We start from the raw sequence: 23,335 nt of genomic DNA on the forward strand, positions 1-23,335 counted from the left end.
ACTTTTTATACGCTTCCTGGTCACTTGTATATCTTCTTTCAAAAATGTTTCTTGTACCTTTCAGAAATGTCCTCCTTACATTGGAAGAAATCTTTCCATGTTCTGAAAACAAGTCTTTTGTCTTTTGTATATGCTGCAAATATTTTCTCTCAAGACTAAAGTCTATTATTTAATTTTACCTATATATATATAAGCTGTGTGTTTTGTATCTTCTCTAATGACTAGCATGTATAGGTATTAGAGCATGAATTCAATATTTTATGCTTTAGTTTGGCTTGATTTCTGGGCTATCCTCCTACCAGTAGAGACATACCTGAACCCCAACATTTTACTGGTTGTGTTAGAGATAGATCTTGACTGGCTTCAAGTGTGATCTTACAGCTCTCACTTTCTCCTTTAGCTAGGATTACAATGTGAGCCACCAGTGTTTGGCTTCTTAACTTTTATATTTTACCTAGCTTTATTTGTTCTGAATGACTTTTTTTTTTCAAAACAAAGAAAAGCTATATTTCATCACCTTAAGTTTTCAGAGATGATACAGGTTTACAATTCAAATTCCCACACCCTGAAAGATGTCTCAAGTAATTCATCACTCAAATCAAGAAATACAATAATCTGGAATTCACCACATCTGAAGATATAATACCAGCTGATGTAATTGATGCTCACTGAGGACACAATATGAAACAGAGATATACAAACAGCTCTTGTGAGACAGGGGATAAAACTGATCCAATAGGGTATGAACACGTGTGTGAAGAGTAACAGTGAAGTTTCTTCCATAACCAATATAAGCCAGCTCAGTGTAAGATAATATTTTAACATGTTTATAGCAAGATGCTGAGGATTCCTGTCAGTAGTCTCTAACTAGGTAAATGCTGAAAGGTAGATATACAGCTTTTAGAAACACTGAAATTTGTGTCTTTGCCCAGATGGCTGTCAGGGCTATTAAGGTGATAGCTGGGTGCCAATGATTCACACTTGTAATTCTAGCTACTCAAGAGGCTGAGATCTGAGGATCATGGTTCAAAGCCGGCTCAGGCAGGGCAATCTTTGAGACTCTTATTTATAATTAAGCACCAGAAAAGCCAGAAATGAAGCTGTGGCTCAAGTGATAGCCCTAGCCTTTAGCAAAAAAGTTCAGAGATAGCACTCAGGGCCCTGAGTTCAAGGCCCTAGGGCCAGCATGAAAAAAGGTAAGATGATAAGAACCACCAGTTGAGGCATCAAACTCCAATCAAGCCCACATCAACAAAAAAAAGAAAGAAAGAAAAGAAAGAAAAAATAGAAGATATGGACAATTCCAAGTTCTAACACTCTATAATTAACCAATTAACATTGGTATCTAAAAGAAATGACCACATAGTTTACTGGGATTCCATACTAACCATTAGAGGAGGTAGTAATGTTAAGTTGGAATTTAAAACACAAGGTCAGTTATTAGAACTGTAAACAATTCTAAATCATTGTACTGAAAAATGTAGTGAAAAGAAATTAGAATTCATATAAAAATCAGAACTAAAAAAGCAAATAATAGAAATATTTAGTGAATTTACTCAAATAGAAGCAGTTTAAAGGATACATAAATGAAAAATATTAGACATGTATGTACAAAAAAGCGAATATAAATTAGTGAGCTCTGGACACTCCAGTTAAACATTCATAGATATACACGTTCACCTTTTTCTTTATATAGATAAATACATACATGATAGGAAAATTCTGGGAAAAAAATTAGAAATACTAAAATACACTCTCAAGTTTAAAAATTACGTGGAATATGTTTCACAGAACACTCTCCATAAATGTAAACCCTGATTTAATTCCATGATTTTCACCATGCCAGAAGCATGATTGGTTTTAATTTTTTTATGTTTTATGTATTTTTTTCTTTATTTTTTTATTGTAATTAGTAAAAGGGTTACATGATAATTGCCAGATAGAAGGTGCATTAATTCACCTACATTGATACCCTTTTACATGTCTTGGTACCCGTTTCCCTCCCCCCCCACCCCCCACCCGTCTTGGTTTTCTCCCCTTCCCTATCAAATTTCAAATATCCAAATACAAATAAGTTCAATATATCAGATAACAAAGTGAGATACTATACCAATATGAGATAACCAAGGGACAGCAAAGGAGATGAGAGACAACATAGTATATTAAGGATAACAGTCATTCATTATATGGCTTTGGTTTTAATTTTTTAAAAAGATATTGATATCATATCACATTGGCTTATTAATAATTAAGGCATTTTGTATACATAGTATCAGCATGGACAAAAATTTAATATTGATTACTATGATGTTTCAAACTTTCAAAGTCTTTTCAACATAAGAAAATAGCTGCATCCATTAAAGTGTTTCTTATAAAACACAAAAATTAATGATTGGTCTTTGTAATTCTAACAGTAAGTCCTGTCTTATCTTCTCAGAGTATAGAAGATATTCCTTTGTAGGATTGCAGTAAGACCAGTAGTTCTTAAACAATATTACCAAATAACCAAGCATCCCAAAGCAGCAGGTGAACAATCTTCACAGTGCACTTTCACCTCACTAAAGTTGGAGCTGCTCCTTTTGGATATTTTCCCACTTCAATGTGAAGTAGATTGCTAAGATTTTCATTAGTGGTTTCATTATGTGGCTTTTTAAAGAAAAATGGTTTTGATTCCCAAAGTTCCCAGTTCCCAGAAGAGATCTGTTTGGGGAAGTCATATAGTCCAAGCATGTTCAGAATAACCAGATACACCTCAGTAGATGAAATCTCTCAATGCAACTGTAATAAATAAGCATCTACATCCTTACCTATATTACCAGTATATCCTGAAACCAAAGTAAGATGGTTTTCCTTTTCCCACAATCCACTTAATTGTTGTTTTAAAATCTTAATATTTCCATCATTTATAACTTCTGTTTTGGATGATAGTTCGGACCACCACCTTTTTATTACTGCTTGAAGCCAGTGTAGGCCAACGATTACATACTCTTCACATTTGCTTTTAAGTAATGACTTTACTAGAAGCAACAAGTCTACACAACAGCCAAGTGAGACATACTGCTTTTCTTCCTGCAAACTATTGGTAAACACAGGAAGGCAATCTACCACAACTCCAAGATCTTCTATCCTCACCAAATATGCTACAAGTTCACTTATACTTCTCTTTCTCCAGAATGTTAAAGCTACATTCAACCTCAAATTCCTGCTGAATAAAACTTGAGCCATTGTTTCATGATCCTGAGAAACCTCTGAAAAAAACCCACTTAATTTTGATGATGGGTTTTCTGTTTGTGAAGAAACAGCTTCACTGGAGTTAACCAAGTATGTTCGACTGTCATGGTGTAACTTTTCAGGCAGGTGGCTTCCACAAGGCTGCTCATTTTCTTTATTTGCCATGTCACAGCCCCCACTTTTAGGGGACTGTCTTTTCCTGTAGCAAGGATTTGGGAAGGGATGATAAACTTTCTTTCTGTGATAGATCACCTTACGAAGTTTATCTGAGCTTTTCACAGCTTGTCCCACTGTTCTATTTATGTAAGCAGCCAACTGTTTTGGAGATTTCTTAACCTCCTTCATGTTCTTATTAGTGAAACTGGAGCTCTTTTTTTTCTAGGAAGATCAATAGAATGATCCTCAATATTAGAAAAATTTCATTTTTTAACATTGTGGATTTCAGATGCCATAATCTCTTAAATACTGGCGCCTCACGGTGCCGTGACATCCCAGCCCAGCCCCGCGCCTAGGGTCGCGCTCGCCCAGAGCAGACCTCAGCTCCCCCGGACCCACCGACCCGCAGTCGGGCCGAGTCCCACGGCCCTGGACAAGATCCTATCTCAAATATCATGCTGGTGGTTAGGTAAAATAAGCTCCTGGAAGGCAGGTACTGTGTCATACGCTGCAACAGGTGTTGTGTTATGTCCTGTACAGGGCAGATCTACATTCTGGTTCTGTTGATGATGTTGACAAAAGCTGTAGATTCCTTTCTCTTTGCTGCAGTATTTATTAACATGTACTAAACATTTGCTTCCCTTATTTTTAACAAGTAAGGCAGGTACTTGGAAATGTGAAAAAGGAATTCTGATAATGTCCTAGGAATTCTTTTTATTTCTAAGGGATAGGTCAGGCACCAGAAGCATCTAGTTCATGAAACAATTATTTATTTCTGCCTGCATTTGCTTAAAGATTCCGTGACAATTTTGAACAACATTTTATCTCCTTAACTCTGGGTAAAATCAAATGCTGCTTAATTTGTGTTTTTATGCTGTTTTTATTCTGGTCCTGGGGCTTGAACTCAGGGCCTGGGCACTGCCACTGAGGTTTGTTGCTCAAATGCTAGCTCTGTATACCTGAGTCACAATCCCACTTCTAACTTTGTTGATTAATTGAAGGTTAGAGTCTCAAGAAAATTCCAGATATATCCGATATATCAGATAATAAAATAAGATACTGTAACAATATGAGATAACCAAGGGACAGCAAGAGAGCTGAGAGATAACATAGTACCTTAAGGAAAACAATCATTCATTATATGGCTTTTGTTTTTATATCCTAGAGGTCCTTTCAATTAGCATCATACTATATGGACTTATGTATCAAGGTTTTGCTCTATTGCAAATCTCTGCTAAGAGAGCCCAAGGTTTCTACTGATTATGACACATGAGGGAAACCATTGAGCCTATGTTCCTTTGAGTCTGGCTTACTTCACTTAAGTCTTTCCATTTCCTAACAAATGGGACAATGTCATTCTTTCTGACAGCAGCATAGAATTCCATTGTGTACAAATACCACATCTTGTTGATCCATTCATCAACTGAGGGACATCTAGGTTGGTACCATATTTTTACTATGGTAAATAGTGCTGCATTGAACATTGTTGTGCTAGTGGATTTAGTAGGTCCTTGTTTCTGGACGATTGGGTAAATGCCAAGTGGTGGGATTGCTGGTTCATAGGGGAGCTCTATGCTTAGCCTTTTGAGGCACTGCCATACTGCTTTCCATAGTGGTTGAATGAGTTTGCACTCCTACCAACAGTGTAGTAGTTGTCCCTCCTGGCCACATCCCCTCCAGCATCTGTTGTTATTCGTTTTCCTGATCCTGGCCATTCTAACTGGAGTGAGGTGGAATCTTAGAGTTGTTTTGATTTGCATTTCTTTTATGACCAGAGATGCTGAGCATTTCTTCATGTGTCTATAGGCCATTTTTGTTTCTTCTTCTTTGGCCCATTTTTTAATGGGATGGTTGTTACTTTGGAGATTAGTTTTGGAGTGATTCAATTTTTTGAGTTGTTGATATATTTTAGATATGAGGCCTTTGTCTGTTGTATGGTTGGTGAAGATCTTCTCCCACTCTGTAGGCTTTCTAGTTAATTTGCTAACTATGACCTTTGCCATACAGAAGCTCTGCAGTTTAATGCAGTCCCACTTATCCAGCCTTTCTCTGATTTGTTGTGATTCTTGGTCCTTATTAAGAAAGTTTCGACCTGTGCCAAGGAGACTTAGTGTATCTCCTATTCCTTCTTGTAAAGTTTTCAGTGTGTCGGCTATTACCTCCAGGTCTTTGATCCATTTGGAGTTAATTCTAGTGCAGGTTGACAAAGAAGGATCCAACTTTAGTTTTCTGCAGGTGCTTAACCAGTTCTGCCAGCACCACTTGTTGAAGAGGCTATCTTTCTTCCATTCTATTTTTTTGGCTCCCTTGTCAAAGATTAGGTGGTCATAGGTCGGTGGTTTAATACCTGGGTCCTCAGTTCTATTCCATTGGTCTCCAGGCTTATTCTTGTGCCAGTACCAAGCTGTTTTGATAATTATAGCTCTGTAATAGAGTCTAAAGTTTGGTAATGAAATTCCTCCAGCGCTGTTCTTTCTGCTAAGAAGTGTTTTTGCTATACGGGGTCTTTTATTATTCCCTATGAAATTTTGGATTGCCTCAGGGCCTGGGCATTGTCCTTGAGCTTTGATACTCAGAGTTAGTGCTCTATAAGTTGAGCCACAGCACCACTTTTTGCCTTCTGGTGGTAAATTGGAGATAAGTGTCTCAAGGTCTATCTGGTCCTCACTGTTTTCAAATCATGATTCTCAGTAGCTAAGGTTGTAGGCATGAGTTATTGGCATTTGGCTTGGCCTTGAGTTTTATCAAATATTTTTAAGGCGTTGAATAAAATGAGTAGACTTTTTTCCTTTATTTCTTACTCTGATGAATTGTGTTAATTGAATTTGGAATAGTAAGTTAAATCTCCATTAGAATATTATAATCAATGATGTAATGGTATCACACCTACTGAGTTATTCTTTTGTTTCTTAATTTTTACTTCTGTAATTTCTATTTTTTCTTTTTGTCTAACGTTCTATATCAGTTTTTTAGTTTCCAAATCCATAATAGTTTGGGTTTAATTTTGTGAAACATACTGATCACCATTGATTTATAGACTGGTGTGGAACCTTTGTGATTCTTTTTCTGTTGTCTCTTATGTGTAGTAGGCTTTATTCATGTTATCTTAATTATATGTGGAGCATTGATCATAGAAAACTACTTATGGAAGGATATGAATTTGAAAATGGTGACTCAAGCCCCTACGGAATGCTTTTGTCTGAATTTATTCAGTTCCTAGGAGTACAACCAGCATGGTATCAACTTGATCCAATTTCAGTGTTTGATTATTCTTGTAAATACCTACAGAGTTCATATCTTCTGAGGACTGGTTGACTTAAATTGAGTCTAACCCTAGTTCACTAAATTCATGTGTAGCTGCTTTGGGTTTCATTCTTGCAGGGATTAAATTGTGTTTTGATCTCCTCTGTCCCTAAGAGGATGTAAGAATCACTGATAGACCACATGGCTGTGGTGTCTGGGTAGTTATATGCCTAGGAAAAGGATGGATTCCAGTTTTTTTCCAGAATTTTGGATGGGTATTTTATCGATACTTAGTTTTGGTTTTTAGCATCTTCAACATGAATTCAAAAAATACATTCTGTGGGCCTTGAGTTTGGCCTAGTGCTAGAGTGCTTGCCTAGCATGCATGAAGACCCGGACTTGATTCCTCTGTACCACATACAAAGAAAAAGCTGGAAGTGGTAGTGTTGCTCAAGTGGTAGCGCTCTAGCCTTGAAAAAGTCCAAGGACAGTGCTCAGGCCCTGAGCTCAAGCCAGGACTGGTAAATATAAATAAATAAATAGATAGATAAATAAATAGTACATTTTGCCTGTGTGTGTGTGTGTGTGTGTGTGTGTGTGTGTGTGTGTGTGTGTGTGTGTCATGGGGTTTGAACTCAGCCTGGGTGTTGTCCCCGAGCTCTTCAGCTCTAGGCTACCACCCTACTCCTGGGCCTGGGCGTTGTTCCTGAGCTCTTCAGCTCAAGGCTACCTCCCTAGCCTTGAGCCAAGCCCCACTTGCCTGTTTTCTAGAGGTTAATTGGAGATAAGGGCCTCAGGTTCTTTTGTGCCTGGGCTGGCTTTGAACTTTCATCCTCAGATCTCAGCCCCTTGAGTAGCTAGGATGACAGGCGTGAGCCACCATGCTCAGCCATGTTGCCTAATTCTTAACTTGCTCTCCGTGGCAATTAGCTTTGAGTTATACAAAGTAGATGCCCTGATATTGCCTCCTTCATCTCTTTACAGATGACCCCCTATGATTTCCCTCTTGAGTGCCATATTTGTTTCTAGATCTGTTCTTTTTATCTGTTCTTGAGTGAGAAGAATCATTTCCTGGTTCTCTGTTTTGTGAACCTTTTTTCAACCTGTCTCTTTGTCTCTGTCTGTGTTTGTGTGTGTGTGTGTGTGTGTGTGTGTGTGTGTGTCTGTCTGTCTGTCTCTGGTTCTCTCAGGAACATCTTAAAATTCAGATGGACAGTGTTATCAGTCTGTTATGTTCTCTACCTTCCAGTGGGAACACAAGTTCCCTGAGAGATTCTTAAATAATCTCTCACTAGGTTGAGAGAAGACCATTCCAAAGTTGTTATCCGTAAACCAGCAAGTTTTTGCAAAGAAATATTCTTGATAACAATTTGTAGCACCTTCAGTCCTGATCTGCTGCTTAAATTAGGTCAATGTCAAAAGATTAAAAATAAAATTCACTTTATAAACACTTCTAGTTGCCACATAATGGCTTGAATGTTGAAGTTGGAATATTTCAACATGTTATAATGTTGAGACATTGTAACATGTTTAAGTATTTCACATTGTATCACTGTTATTTGCTTTTGATTTTTCTATTGCACTGTTTGAAATTTGGGTTCCTCACTTTTCTTTAAAATATTTTATGCTTCTATATTTTATTCTATTCTGTTAGCATTTTGTTTTCTACATGTAAATGTTTAATCTGGTTTCTATTTGCTAGGTTAAAGAACCTTTTTCCAAGGTGTACATCACTGAAATATTCATGTTTTTCTAGATTTTTATATTCTATTCCATTAATCCATCTTTTCTGTTAATTGTAACTTGATTAATTAAAGTCCAGACGTAGATGTGCTTAAGTACTTTTACTAATGCTGGTGATGTATTTAAATTACATCAGAAATTATTACAGAAATTATTAAAATTACATCAGAAAGAAAATTATTGCTGAAGTAAATAACCTTAATGAAGATGCTTCAATGGAATCAGTCTTTTTGAAAAAGGGCAATGCTGAGGATAGAATGCATGGTCTGTGTATAGTAGACAGATGTTCTGTCACTAAGCTTCATCCCTAGCCCTCACTGAAAATTGTCCTCAAATTAGGAATTGCCTCATAGATTGATTTGGCTTAGAATATAATGCTTGATTATTGAATAACAGTGACGGTGTATAGGAAATTACCAGTTTTGAAGGGAATTTGATGGCTATAAAGAAGCTATATGTAAGGTAATGCCAATTTTGTTAGATGGTTCTGAATGTATCATCTCATTGGCAGATATTCTGGCTTCTGTAACATCCTTGTAGCAAACTTTGAAACTAATAACTCACTTGCAAAAACAAGATATTTGGGCTGGGGGTATTCAACCATGGATGTTAGATATACAGAGTATTTGAGATAGCAGACACATCACTTTATTTACTGATGAGACTCCTGTGCCTGCACTCTGAGGATATGAGGCCAAACACTTGAAATTGCTGTTTGTTTACAGGGAAGCCAAGCTTAGTCATCTTAGAGTTCAGCTTGCAAGATACTTGGCAGCATGAGCCACATGGGTGCTTCCTGAAAGAAAGGCTTGTACTTCCATATTTCAAAAAATGGGTAGAGAGAGAAATCATTTTGAACACCATTACCCTCTTCCTTCCTGAACAAAATAGATAAGGAGATAGTTTTGTAAGTACTTTTAAGAATTGTTTTACTTCTCTCCACAATATTTTTCTTAAAAAACCCTAGATGTGTTTATGGAAAATAATGAAATTTGCTGTCTTATTTTATAAGATAATGTCATCTCATCACAGGGTCAGGTAGCAAGTTAAAGGCAAGAAAGAAACAAGTATATATATCTGTCTGGCCTTTGTTTTTGCTTTCCTTTTTAAATCTAGTGTTTTCTTTTTCTTTTTTTTTAAACAAAAAGCAAACTCTGGTATCAACTTCATTGCTGAAGGGTGCAGCCTCTTCCCTATGCCCTCAATCTCCAGTGGTCCGAAGTCCCTCCAGGTTAGCACAGTGCTTTAGGATCTGCTTGGCCAGAGGCAAAGGAGACCATAACCAGTCTCCTAAACTAGCCCCTGGTCCATCCCCCTCCCCCTCCCACCCCTGCATCAAATCATGCAAACATGGTCATGGGCTTGGCCCGAAACAGCAGTGAGGCGGATGGATGTGTAAACGGTATTGAGATCAGAAGCCAGATCCACTTACCTAGCTCTGCCTCATCTGAGGCCACAGCTAAGTCTGAAAATACCCAGGCCTGGGCCCATACTCTGGCTCAAATTATGCAACAGTGCAAATGGGTGAGTTCACCTCTGCTACCTAACCTTTCAGATGCTGGGTCCTGAGGTCCAGCCACCTTGCGCTCCCTACTAGAACCAGGCAGCAGATGGCAGTGTCCAGTCTCTCCCTCCCTCCCCCAACTGCAGGTCTCTGATGGGTCTTTCTAGATGCCCCGGGGGAAGTCAGAGACAGACAATGGCAGTTTGTCCAGCCCAAAGGCCCCATCAGCTCAGCCCTCAAAGCTGCTGTGAAAGTCTTCACCAGGCAGAGTGTGGTGAGGCCAGCAAAGGCAGCATTGTAGAGGAACATGATGTAAAAGTTGCCTAGCCAGTCAAGGCGAGTCAGTCCAGGGTACGAGAGAAGTGCTGAGCGTAGGACCAGGAGACAGGCACAGTTGCCAATTATTGGTGTCATGGTGATGTCATATCATCTGGGCTGAAGACTCCAGAAGAGAGGAGAGCTGTCGAAGCCAACGACCAAAGACACCATCAAGTAAAAGATGAGGACAACCTGGATGATGGCACCAAAGGAGCCCAGCTTGGAGGATACCTGGCTCGGGGAAGCATTCTGTATGCCCCATGGCATGGCAGCCTCATCAGTGAGCAGCTCCAAGATGTGGATGGCCACAATAACCAGGCTGTCTGTACCAGTAAGCACAGCATGGCCAGGGGGTAGCCCAGATTCTGCTGCCAGGCTGAAGCCTTCTTCTGCTTCTCCAGCAGGATCCTCTACATCTGAAGAGCCAGGACCTGTCTGTGCAGTAGCTCCATGTCTAAAGGAAGCCAGCAAGAGGTGGGATTACAGATCCTATGGGTCAAAGCTGCCTCTTCAAAGGCTGAGCAGTTCAGCTGTTCTTCCAGGTCTTCTAACAGCCCAGGCTTGACCAACAGCTTCTCAGTGACAGAGAACATGCGGGCGAGACCTAGTGGAGTAGATACCAGGAGTAGCAGAACCCCAAGGAAGGAGATGCAGGAGTAGAGATGTGGGAGGTAGTACTCTCAGAAGTCATAGAGTGACTCCCTGCTGGCCTCGTGGTTGTCCACAATGGCTGATGCCACCCATACCATGCCTACCAGCAGCAGAGTGAGAAGCATCAACATCACCACCATCTCGTAGACCCACCCCAGGACGTCCTTTCTGGAGCCAACAAAGCATGAGGAAGATGATTGGGGAAGAGAAAAACAAGGTTCCAGAGGCCACGAATAAGGGAGCCATTGAGCCACTGAATGTAGTAATTCCGTGGGAGTGAGAACAGCACCTCATTGCCAATGACGGAGAAGGGCAAGAGCAGGGCAGCACCCAGGGAAACTGCCAGGGTGAAGGTGTATGCTCCAGTGCAATCTTGTTGACTGTGGCATCTTCATCATCCACTGTGGGGAACTCAGCAGGCTTTTTGAAGCGAGTCAGGAAGATGGATGTGGCAAAGGATGTAGAGTGTTGCAAATAGAAGAATTTAGATAATGCACTCGAGGACCACCCTCCCCCCACACAGCTAGTGGCAGAAACCCGGGGTAATCTGTGGCTTGGATTCAGGCAGCACACCCTGCCATTTCTAGTGTTTTCTTTTTATTGGGGAAGGGAGGGAGGAAGGAAGTACAGGGAGGGAAGGATGAGAACAGGTGACCTTCTGTTTGTTTCTCTGAAGTACCTTTAACTGATGAGGGTTATGTCTTGCATTTGGAACAGCATCCAGGCCTGTTCTGTTCAATTTCACAAGAAAACTTTTTTCTCTTGACATGTTATGTGCACCAGCATTGAGTGGGTGGGTGTGGCTGTGAGGACAGGCAGAGGTGACAGCGTGACTGTATGGGAGGGGGTCAGCCCTTGCCCTTTGTTTTTATCCTAGAGTTAATACAGAATTGCTACACAATTGTCTTTGGATTTTCTTGGCCTGAGAAAGAGATGAATATGATGCACCACAGTGTTGCATACAAAAGAAAAATAAGCCATTTATGCAGACAGAGGGGAACAAAGGTTCTCATAGGAGCAAGTAATGTGTTGGAGACACTTCTACCACGGCTTCTTTAAGGTAATTCTATAATTATGTCAAATTTCTTGATGTTGTTTTTATTTTGTGTTTTATAAAGTGTTTAATATGTGATGAAGAAGTCTATCAGGCAGTTTTTCAGACACCCATGTACATTAATCAGTTGTTAAGTACACTCAATTGGTTTAGTATTAAGAGGACACAAGATAAAGAAACAACAGTTACCACCCTTCAGTAAAAACTAGCTAGGCAGCTACTTACATTGCAAGCTCACTAGCACAGGCGTCAGTACTGTTATATTATGCACAGAGAAAGGAGTAATGGTTTCAGCAGGACAGCTGAGCTCACGTTAAGGTACGTTTAACTGTGACAACTGGAGCAGGAGAAAAGGGGCAAAGGGAAAAGGGGGAGTCTCAAATGCACAGGGATGCTTAACTCATTGACAGCCCCACATGACGAGTGCTTGTTCACAGGCTGGGAGATAATAGAAAGGAAATCATGTGTAGTTGAGTTCTACAGGTGGACACTTAGGATGCTTGTGTGAATAATTCTCTGACCTTTGTTTTCTCAGACTACCTAGTGCAAAATTCATGCCCCTGATACTGAAGGAGCTATATTCTCCTGGATGTTAGCAGACTGCTCACCAGGGTTGAAACTCTTTTCCTCTGGACTATTATTTTTTCTTTCTTAAAGAGAAGGACTGAGAAGCTGATGGCAGAGGCTGCTTTCACTCTGAAAAATTGTGGGTCTGAACTAAGGGCTTGGTAACCTGAGTTCTTTTACTATCTGAATGGAGTATATGTTCCATGGAATTGGTGGATAGTTAACTTGAAATGAAATGGCTGAACCACTTAAACCAACAGCATTTGAAACATCCACAGCTGGTCCAGCTGTGCTAACCACTTCTGGTTCCTTCTCAGTTATACATAACACTAAAGACTTTGCAGGTCCATAAAGAAAAAGATATATACTTTGAAGGCAGTAGTAAATTCTGCTATTTTATCCTGCAGCTTTCAATAGCAGAACTTTTGTTGTGACAGTGATCAGCATTCTGTACACCTGTGAGGTTCTCCTTGGAGAATCTGTACATTTGTCAAACCATTTTCCAAGCACAGCTCTGGTCATTCATAGGTGATGGTTTAGAGGTTTAGAAGTTTATGCAAATGCTTTAGAAACCAAGGCTGATGAATTCTAACTAGCAGAGCTACATATCACTCTTTTGGAGATCTGGGTGCTTTAGTTTTATTAGCCTAATTGTTGTCCCTGCAGGTGAATGTTTATCATATTTACCTAGTTTATATTCCATTTTGTGAATTACATATCTGTTTTTGTTTTATTCTTCTCTCAGTTGAGTACATTGTAATTTCCAAAGGTGGACCAATTCAGGGCTAGCTAGTCAAAGCAACATTCTCACATACCTTTAAGCTGAGTAGATGTTAAGCAAAACACCCATCCTTATGCTAACATAGTGACTCAATAAATGGTAGCTCCTTGTTTTTCCTTATGAGCACTTCTCATAACAGCACAAGAAATAAAAGAAGACATATGTCCACCTACTCATCACATGGATAATCAATTCTCAATGTTATTCTTTATTTCATAAAAATTAATGCAGTTGCATGAATGAGCCTTGAAAATATACTAAGTTCAGAAAAGTCCATTCCACTTACCTGCAATGTCTAGAATGGGAAAAGTCATAAAGAAAGCAGTTTTCTGGCTTTGAGGGGAATGTGAAGGATATGAATACTGCTAAAGGACAAGGAGTGTACTTTTGGGAACGGGAAAAACGTTTGCCAGTAACTCATGCCTATGATCCTAACTACTCAGGAGGTTGAGATTTGAAGATTGTGATTCCAAGCCACATTGGCAGTAAAGTCTATGAAACTCTCACCTCCAATTAACAAGCTAAAAGCGAGAAGTAGAAGTATGGGCCAAGTGGTAGAGAACTAGTCTTGAGCAAAAAGCTAAGAGACAGCCTCCAGATCTAGAGTTCAAGCCCCAGTGGTGGTGTACCCCCTACACACAAACACACACACACACATTTTAAAACTGGTTATGTTGGTTCATAACTGTTAACCTCCTCCAAATTGTTCACTTTAAAGAGATGAGTTATGTGCTTTATGCAGTACATTCCAATAAGGCTGTTAAAAAGGAAAGATTCAGAGAGCTATATCCACCATTTGAAGGCTTATAAACTTGGTATTTTTAATATCTCATTAGCTTTCAAGAAGCTTTCTAGAAGTTTCTAGACCAAGTTGGAGAAATAAGATCCTAAGACCTCAGGTGATCTACCTAAGACAATGGCTTCTGAGAGCTAGGGTATGTTGAGAGAAGCTCAGAGAGTAGAACCTCTCTGAGGCCAAGTTTATTATTATTTTCAAAATAATAGCTTTATCATTGTGAAATTGACGTTTTAAAGGCCAGACCCAAGCTCTAAGAGATTGGAGCCTACATCTGTATGTCAAACAAAGAGATGATAATGATGAAGAACAGAGAAAAGCGATTTATTATATAGCATGGATAGCTACAGAAAGAGCACTTTATTTCATATCAGTATAAACATGAACTATGGGTAAAAAGGACTAAATGTAGGGGAAAGAGGTATGATAAACAGTTCCAGTTACAGGCATGATCCAGTGGTCAGATGTGTTCTGACGGTCTCAGAATTGGCCATGTGTGGCCTTATTAAGTAAAAGCCATGGATGCCTGGGTGGTGTCCTGATCCCTCCTGGATTCCAAGATGGCTGCAACGTGACTGCTGGAAAGAATGACATAAGGCAAAAGAGATGCAAAATGAAGGTTAGGATGCCTAGTTTTTTTTTTAAGTCAATTCATGGACCCAAGAAAGTAGTTTTAGACATGTGAAAGGGTATCAATGTATGTGAATTAATGCACCTTCTATCTGGCAAATATCATGTAACCCTTTTATTAATTACAATAAAATTATTTAAAAAAAGAAGTCTTTAAGTACTTGTCATAGTTGATGTTTGAGGTTATGATGCTTATTTACTTTAATTGCCTTGTTTAGTGAAAGAGAAATAATTGATATTATTTCAGGCAATGTTTAAAGTTTCAGTATATTAACACGTAAACTGCTAGACAATGAACTTTTGAAGTAAACTAAACTTCTTTTTGTCAGTCCTGGGCTTGAGCTCAGGGCCTGCGCACCCTCTTTGGACTTTCTCAAGGCTAGAGCTCTACCACTTGAGCCTCCGCACCACTTCTGGCTTTTTTTCTATGTATGTGGTACCGAGAAATCAAACCCAGGTCTTCGTGCATGCTAGGCAAGCACTCTACCATTAGGCCAAACTCCTGGCCCCTAAACTAAACATTTCGAAGTAAACTATTTGAAGCCCTTCTAAAGTATTAACAGGAAACTTCAAAAGAAGTACTACTTTGACCTTGTTTTCTAATGGAATTAACTTTCCTAGATCATACAGCTATGTAGTATGTGGCAAAGCTAGGATTTGAATCCAGTTCTTACTGCTCTAAAACTTTTATATTAACAAAGAACTTTTCTTTTTTTCATGTATTTTTAATTGTAATTAATAGAAGAGTTCTTTTTTTTAATGCCGTATCCTATAGAAAGAGACAGCGAGCTGCTTTATCTGTTCAGTTGAGTAGAGATCTGATACTGAAGGCCACTGTTTCAGTGGCCTTCACTGCTCAGGCACTGGAGCCAAAGGTGAGTGGGTATCAGTCAATAGAGCTATCCTGCTCTAAGGCTCTGCCTATAGCAATGTTTGCTTTGTGGTAACTAAATAAATTCTGTGTCAAGTGACCAGGCTGGGGTGCGGGTGGGGGAGACTTTGCAGGAGAGATAACTGTGGTTTGTCTGAACTCAAAATTTGTGTGTACTAGCACTGAGAGAAGAGTCTTGTTGCACACACACACACACACACACACACACACACCAATGCGCTAGCGGCAACCTCACCGTCCTTATAAGTGTTACAATGTCTTACCATCTGGCCACATAATGGCAGGTTATCTTCGACCCTGGCTCCCTGTGTTCTGTATCACTGATGCAGCCCAGCCCACAGGAAGTCCCTGGACTTGTCTTTCAGGTTAGTTGTTTAGAGAGGACTCAGGGAGTGCTTCTCTTTGGACTTACAGAATCTACTTGTGACTGTGTATCAAACAGAATCACAGGCTTTTATCAAGGTAGTTTTTCCTTCTAGAGATGTCAGTACCTGGTTTTCTCAGGAGAGACCAAACCAGGAGAGAGTTAAGCCAGCTTCAGGGTTAGAGGAATCTTTAGCTTCCTAGTGCTTTCCTGTATACTTTTCTTGTGGGGGTGCGGGGGAGGTCGGTTGTGGGGCTTGAACTCTGGGCCTGGGTACCTGTTTACTATTCTTGTGGAAGTTAAATCAGTCACAATGTGGAGTCATGAGAGGGGACTAATAGCAACCCTGCTTTCTTGGAAAAAAGTCTTACTTTGTAATTTGGAACTTTGAAAATTTATCTGAGCAAGTATATATCATTATAAACTATTTCTTTATTTTAAATACAATTGATGTCTGAATTCTGATTTTATTTTAGAAAAATGGATTATAATTGCATATGTACTGATAGTGGAAAAGGAGCTTGAAAAGCTGGTAGGATGAAAATCTACTGACATATCCTAATTTTAGTGTGTATTGTTGGCAGTGGTGAGGTAGCCTCTCTCTCTTTTTCTCTCTCCCTCTTCCTCTCTCTGTATATACATGGAGAAAGGCATTTAAATTTGCCTTCCTGAGAGAAACTTTATACCTGATGACAACGCTGCAAATCTGTAGTGCTCAAAGGACTTTGACATGTACACTTCTGCTTTTATCACATGAGTAAAAATGCAGAGCCCTAGTCAGCCTTAAGGAAGATCTGGTTGTTTACACTTAAAAAGGGAGAAGTAGGTTATGGATAGGGTTATAAGGGGCTTTTTGGTGAATAACCAAGTTATTCTTTACTTAAGCTCTGCTATTGATATAGAATCAGTAACTGACACTCTCATTGGCGATTTTTTCGTATTTGTCAATGGAGAACTTCCTGACTCCTTGTTCATCAAGGAAATTATGATTTTCTACTTTGACTAGCTCCTTGGACTTGTCAGTCATAGGAAAAGGCTCTAAATTCTTCATTTTTCTCTGAAACTTGTTGGTATTATTGCTGGAATCCTTGTGGGTCTCAGGTTCAGTTTCAGCTTGCCTTGTTGACAGCATTGACTTGTCTGCAGTCTCTTTCTGAGCAGTTCTATCAACAATGTTATTTGTGTGGGACAAAGCTGTCAGTCTGCTATCTTCAACTGTGAAGTTGTCTGAGGATGGGATTTGTAAATAAGAATGTGTTTGAAACTCTTACAGTGAAGATTTCTATGGATTCATGGACCTTTTATGGAAAGCCATTCACCATTCTCCAATGAAAAATTTTAATGTGATCCTCCAAAATCTTTTGCCTGTTGTCATAAGGGAAAAAAACTCAAGCAGCTACCCTTTCTCCCCAATGGTACCAAATCTTTTCTTCCACCTGACTGGGGAAATTCTCAGAAGAATTTATTCTGACAGAAAGCTTTGAGCTATGCACAGTTTCTGGGACTTGACCTTTACTGATTTCATCGAATTTCTTGCTCAAATGTGCTTCCAGGGCCTCTTTCTATTGTTGACCTGCCTCTAAGGTGCTTGGATTATATGCTGAGGGCCTGTCTAACAGTTTCTCCTGGTCTGTGAGAGTCAGGTACTGGGGATCATCTGGAACCACTTTTGCATAACTCAAGGAATGGTCATTTTGTCTGGTCTGTGAACTGTGGCCTTGTTCCTTCACATCCTTTTCTAGAGGAGGTGTCGCTGAGCTCCTCTCAGGGAGCTGCTCATGGTGCCTTTCTGTTTCAAGTCAGCCTTATTTAATTCTTTGTTGCTGGGAATCCATGGGAGTCTCTGGCTCTGGTTTTTCGCAATGTTTTGGGAGATTTCTGTCAGAGGATACATCAAGGACAGGGATGGAATGGTCCTTTGGGGAAGGCCCTCTCTTTTGAAGGTGATGCTCCTTATCCTCTGACATCAAGAAATCACATCCCTTTTGGATTTGTCTCTCCAGAGCAGATAAATGAGGGAGTTTTAGAATTTATAATATAGGATGTGGTGTCTCCCTGGAAAGAACCTGAAACACTATCAAGATCAGGAAGCTCTTCGTCCATGTGATACTGTGCCAAGCTGGGTGGAGGTGAGTTCTCGGTGCGGGGCTGCAGCATGGGGAGTTTTTGGACATAGAGAGGCTTAAACTGCTAGTGTTCCTGGTGGTTGGGTCATAAGTGATTATTGGGTCATAAGTGGGAAGTTCATCAAGTCTGTCCACCAGACACAAGGAGGTATCTTGTCTGAGTATGAGTCCTGTTTCTGGAGTATTACCTGGGCAAGGGAGAAATTCTGGGTAGGAATGGGTCCACCCAGAATTGGGAATCCATGGGAGAAACAGATGATGATGTTTCATCTCACTACCTAAGCTAGAGATAGTCCTGGCCCTCAACTGCAAGTTTATAGCAGTTTTTCAAAGTGTTAGTAATAGGGTAGGAAGGAATGGATCCCTCAGACCTTGAAAGAAAGTGCAGGTGTGCAGATAGGAACAAAAGCCAAAGTCTTGGGCAGAATGCAGCCTTGAGCGGCTTCTGCCCATGCCTGAGCAGACGTAACTGATCCTTTCCTGAGGTGGATCTTGAACTCTGGCCTGGGCACTATTCCTGAGCTCTTCAGCTCAAGGCTAGCGCTCCTCCACGTTGAACCACAGCGCCACTTCCGGTTTTCTGGTGGTTAAATGGACATGAGTCCTGTGGACTTTTGTGCCTGAAGTAGCTTTGAACCAAGATCATCAGATCTCAGCCTCCTGAGTAGCTAGGATTTCAGGTGTGAGCCACTGGTGCCTGGCCTGAGTATCTTTTGTAATTAAAAAATAAAAGCTTGGGAATATTGGCTATGTAATCACCTGCACATGTTGAGAAATTGTCACTTTATTAAACTCCCCTTGTCAGTTTTTTGGGGATTTTTTTCTTGTGTCAGTTTTGGGACTTGAAATCAGGGCCACCCCTGAGCTTTTATGCTAAGGCTAGCGCTTTACCACTTAAACAACAGCTCCACTTCTGGCTTTATTTTGGTGGTATTGGATGTAGGACTCCCTAGAACTTCCTTGTCCAGATGGTTTTGAACCATGATTTAGCCTCCTGAGTATCCAATATTTCAGTTGTTAGCCACCTATATTAGCTCCACCAGTTAGTTTTAAACAAGTCCAAATAACCAGACCCAGCCCTTTCCGAAGGCTTCTTTTCTAAACATTTTATTGTCATGTGAACTGTTTCAGGAACTTTGTCTTTCTCACATCCTCTCTCTTTTTCTCTTTTTTCTTTGTTTTTCTTCCTATCTTCATTTCTCTCTCTCTCCCTTCCCCCCACCTCCCTTTTGATCCAAAACATCCTGTTATGAAAATATATAGGCCATTACGATATGTATGTGGGCTTTAATTTCAGTATTTTTGTTTTTCCTTTCCCCTGTCTTCCTTTTTATTGTATTATTTTTTTATTTATATGAACATAAAGGAATAAAACAAACACATTAATCTACAAACATTTCTTGAAAGGCAGAGCTACTGGAAACAATATCTTCAATTTTTGTTTTTGTTTTCTTCTTTGTCTTCATCTCTCTTTTTCTTTCTCTTTCTTTCTTTCTTTCTTTCTTTCTTTCTTTCTCCTTCCTTCCTTCCTTCCTTCCTTCCTTCCTTCCTTCCTTCCTTCCCTCCCTCCCTTCCTCCCTCCCTCCATTCCTCCCTCTTTCTTCCTTCCTTTCTTTTACTGGTCCTGGAGCTTGAACTGAGGGTCTGGGTACAATCTTCTTGAGCTTTCTTTGCTCAAGACTAACACTCTACCACTTGAGCCAAAACTTTACTTTCAGCTCTTTGATGTTTTATTGGATATAGTAATCTCATAGTTTCCTGTCTAGGCTAGCTACTTGATCCTCAGATCTCAGTCTCCCAAGTAGCTAGGACTGACACTGCCCAGATCTCATTTACTTCTGAAGCATGATTTTGAGACATTCAGATTTGTAGTATGACAATTGTTTACCTCAACTTTTCAAATATTTTATTGTTTTACTTCTCTTGCATGTTTTCTGAGAAGTTAAAAGGTAATTCATGTTCTCTACAGGTAAGATAAAGACCTTTCCTTACTTTTTTGTTTCTTTATTGGTCGTGGGGCTTGAACTCTGGGCTTTGCGCACTGTTCCTGAGCTCTTCAGTTCAAGACTACCACTCTACCACACTGGGCTACAGTGCCACTTCTGGTTTTCTGGTGGCTAATTGGAGATAAGTGTCTCACAGACTTTCGTGTCCAGTCTGGCTTTGAACCATGATCCTGAGATCTCAGTCTCCTGAGTAGCTAGGATTATAGATGTGAGCCACCTGAGCCCAGCCTTAAATTCTTTCTGTATTAACATATGTAGAAATAGCAACCACATTTTTGTCAAATTTATTTCTAACAATTTTGATAATATAAAACTCATAAAGTTGCTTATAAATACTTTGAGTGTTTTCTAAATATAATTGCTGCAGATTTGTACATTTTTCTACACAAAATCCATTCCAGCGCATAATTTAACATTACTAATGAAAGGGGTGGCATTGATCAAGATGCATTGTTCTAAGAAATTGACATGTTGAATTGAAATCCCTTTGTCCAACTGCTGAATGATAATTTTAAAATATTAATAAAGAGAAAAAATGAAATTATTCAATTATAAAAGCTTCATTAAAAGAGCTTTCTACTAAGTGAAGACGTTCCAAAGTGTAATTAGGAAATTTCAGAGGAACTATTATTGAACATAGCAGTTCTGGCTATTTTTTCCCCATTTCTCCATTATTATTAGCATTTTGTTGTTGTTGTTAGTCCTGGGGTTGAACTGGGCTTTTTCTCAAGGGCAGCGCTCTATCACTTGAGCCGCACCACCACTTCTAGCTTTTTCTTTGTGTGTGGTACTGAGGAATCAAACCCAGGTCTTTGTCCATGCTTAGCAAGCACTCTATCACTAGGCCACACTCTAGCCCTTCTCCATTATTTTTTTTGGGGGGGGCGGATACAGTTCAGTAATGTTTCTAACATTTAATTGATGATATATACAGAGTTAATAGAGTATATTCTGTCTTGCATCTAAATTTTGACACCAGCATTGTATATTATTTTTGTCATTTATCCCACCTGTAAGGATAGGTAAAATAGGTATTCATTTAGTCATTGAAGTGGTGGTAGTGGTAGGGTGTGTGTGTGTGAATGTGTGGGTATGTATGTATGTGTATGTGTGTTGTCCCTAGGAACTCATGATCTCAATTTGCTTTTTTTTTTTGCCAGTCCTGGGCTTGAGCTCAGGGCCTAACCACTGTCCTTGGGTTTTCTCAAGGCTAGAGCTCTACACTTGAGCCTTAGCACCACTTCTGGCTTTTTTTTATGTATGTGGTATCGAGGAATCGAACCCAGGACTTAGTGCATGCTAGGCAAACACTCTACCACTAGGCCAAACTCCCAGCCCTCAGTCTGCTTTTTTTTTTTGCTCACAGCTTATACTCTTACCATTTAAGCCACATGTCTACTCTGTCATTTGGCTGGTTAATTTAAAATGGCATCTTGTAGACGTTTATGCCTCAGCTGGCTTCAAACCTCAAACCTCTCCATCTCAATCTTGCAAGTAGCTAGGATTACAGGCATGATCTAATGGTTCTAGGTTGAATGTTGTTTTCATTAGAGGTCATAGCTTTTATGGTTCTTAATATTTATTAGGTATACAATTCTTATTATATTTTCCTTCATAAGGTAACTTAACAAAATTCTTTCTTTTACCATTAACACTATGCTGTGTGAAATTTTTAAAATTTATATTATTACTACAAAATCTTCCATATTGACTTTTAAGTTAATTCATGGTGCTAGTCTCAATATTGATAGATGTTTTACTTTAATGAATTTAACGAAGAATAATTTTACTCTGATTAGATCAATTAGATGAAAAAAACCTAACCCTTACTAGGAAATTATCTTAAATGATTATTTATATTTAGTGTTTGATCAAGTTGAGTTAAAATGACATCATGAACTCTTACTTCACTGTTCTTACATGTATAAGAAACCATGGTAAAAAATGAAATAAATTAGCTTTAGGAGTGGTCATTTAACTTTGAAAATGCATGTATTTCATAATGGTATTTAAATACACCTTTTGTATTGCATGTGCAGAGTCAGCTTTGGGCATAGCCTTTTTTTTTTTCTTTTTGGTACTGGTCCTGAGACTTCAACTCAGGGCTTGGGTGTGCTGTCCTTGATCTTTTCTGCTCAAGCTAGCACTCACCACTTGAGCCACAGCTTCACTTCTAACTTTTTTTGCTGATTAGTTGAAGACAAGAGTCTCAGGCTGGCTTTGAACTGGCAAGCTTCATGTCTCCCTTTCCTGCAGATTATAGGTATGAGCCGCACCTGGCACTGTGATTGTAACCTTGACTTCAAGGCTGATGTTTCTTAGATGATTTCTAACATCTAGTTTTCATGTGCTACTAATATTACCATATCCCTGTGGTGAGTTGTAAATGGCAATATTCTGTAGCAGTTTACACTTCAGTCTTCAAATGCTACTTAGAAAAGTAAATTCATTGCCTCATTTTTCATTAACTACCCACTAATTATTATTACTTTTTGGTTGAGGGAGTTGAATTCTTGGCCTGGGCGCTGTCCCTGAGCTCTTCAGCTCAAGGCTACCGCCCTACCCCTATAGCCACTGCACCACTTTCAGTTTTCTGGTAATTAATTGGAAATAAGAGTCTCACAGACTTTTTAGTTCCTGGGCTGGCTTTGAACTGTGATCCTCAGATCTTAGCCTTCTGAGTAGCTAGGATTACAGGTGTGAGTCACCGTGCCTGGCTACCCACTTTATTTCTTACCTACTGTCAGTGAAAAGATTTTATTAGGAAAATACTGTGGTCAAATATAAAATAAATAAGTAATATAGATTTATACAATGCTGTAAATAAGTGACAAGACTTCTGTCAAAAGAGTGTTGAGGTTAACTGTCCATAAGTGGATCTGTCAGTCTGTAATCCGTACATATTTTTCATGTAGACTTAATATCCTGCTTCTTGGATCTCACTCCTTGTTTATCATTGTCTTTGAAGCTCTTGCAGGACTCTGATATATTGTGGCAAAACTGGCAGAACAGGAAGTGGTTGTCTGCAGCAGTCACTTCTAGTCCTTTCCTGCTCACAGTGACTAGAATGATCAGTCATCTCTTCTACCCAGTGCATTTATTTATTCTGTTAACCAGTAAGTATTTTGCATGTTATATGAAAGGGAAGATGTTAATTGCATTTCATCTGAAAAGACAACGGGTTGTTTTGAAGGTAACTACATGTTAAAATAAAAATTGTGCTTATTGTGCTTATTGCTCGTTTCTCACACATTATCTCACACGTGACAAGGT

General features: G+C 39.4%; 1 long non-coding RNA gene and 2 pseudogenes across 2 annotated transcripts in view; 1 reads left to right on the forward strand and 2 right to left on the reverse strand.

Annotated features, from left to right (window-relative positions):
- The window catches only part of LOC150064995 (uncharacterized), a 62,224-nt gene extending 39,111 nt beyond the window's left edge, over positions 1 to 23,113 (forward strand). For both annotated transcript variants that reach the window (XR_016534890.1, XR_016534889.1), the window contains exon 3: positions 23,031 to 23,113. This is a non-coding gene — a long non-coding RNA (uncharacterized LOC150064995). The remainder of the gene's footprint in view (positions 1 to 23,030) is intronic.
- Positions 2,770 to 3,683, reverse strand: LOC150064997 (KATNB1-like protein 1 pseudogene; annotated as a pseudogene).
- LOC150064998 (protein LMBR1L pseudogene) lies at positions 10,041 to 11,321 on the reverse strand (annotated as a pseudogene).
- Positions 23,114 to 23,335: the final 222 nt, after the last annotated feature.

This window comes from Megascapheus bottae, chromosome 3 (genome assembly GCF_031878675.1).
Source record: "Megascapheus bottae isolate mThoBot1 chromosome 3, mThoBot2.hap1, whole genome shotgun sequence".
NCBI lineage: Eukaryota > Metazoa > Chordata > Mammalia > Rodentia > Geomyidae > Megascapheus > Megascapheus bottae.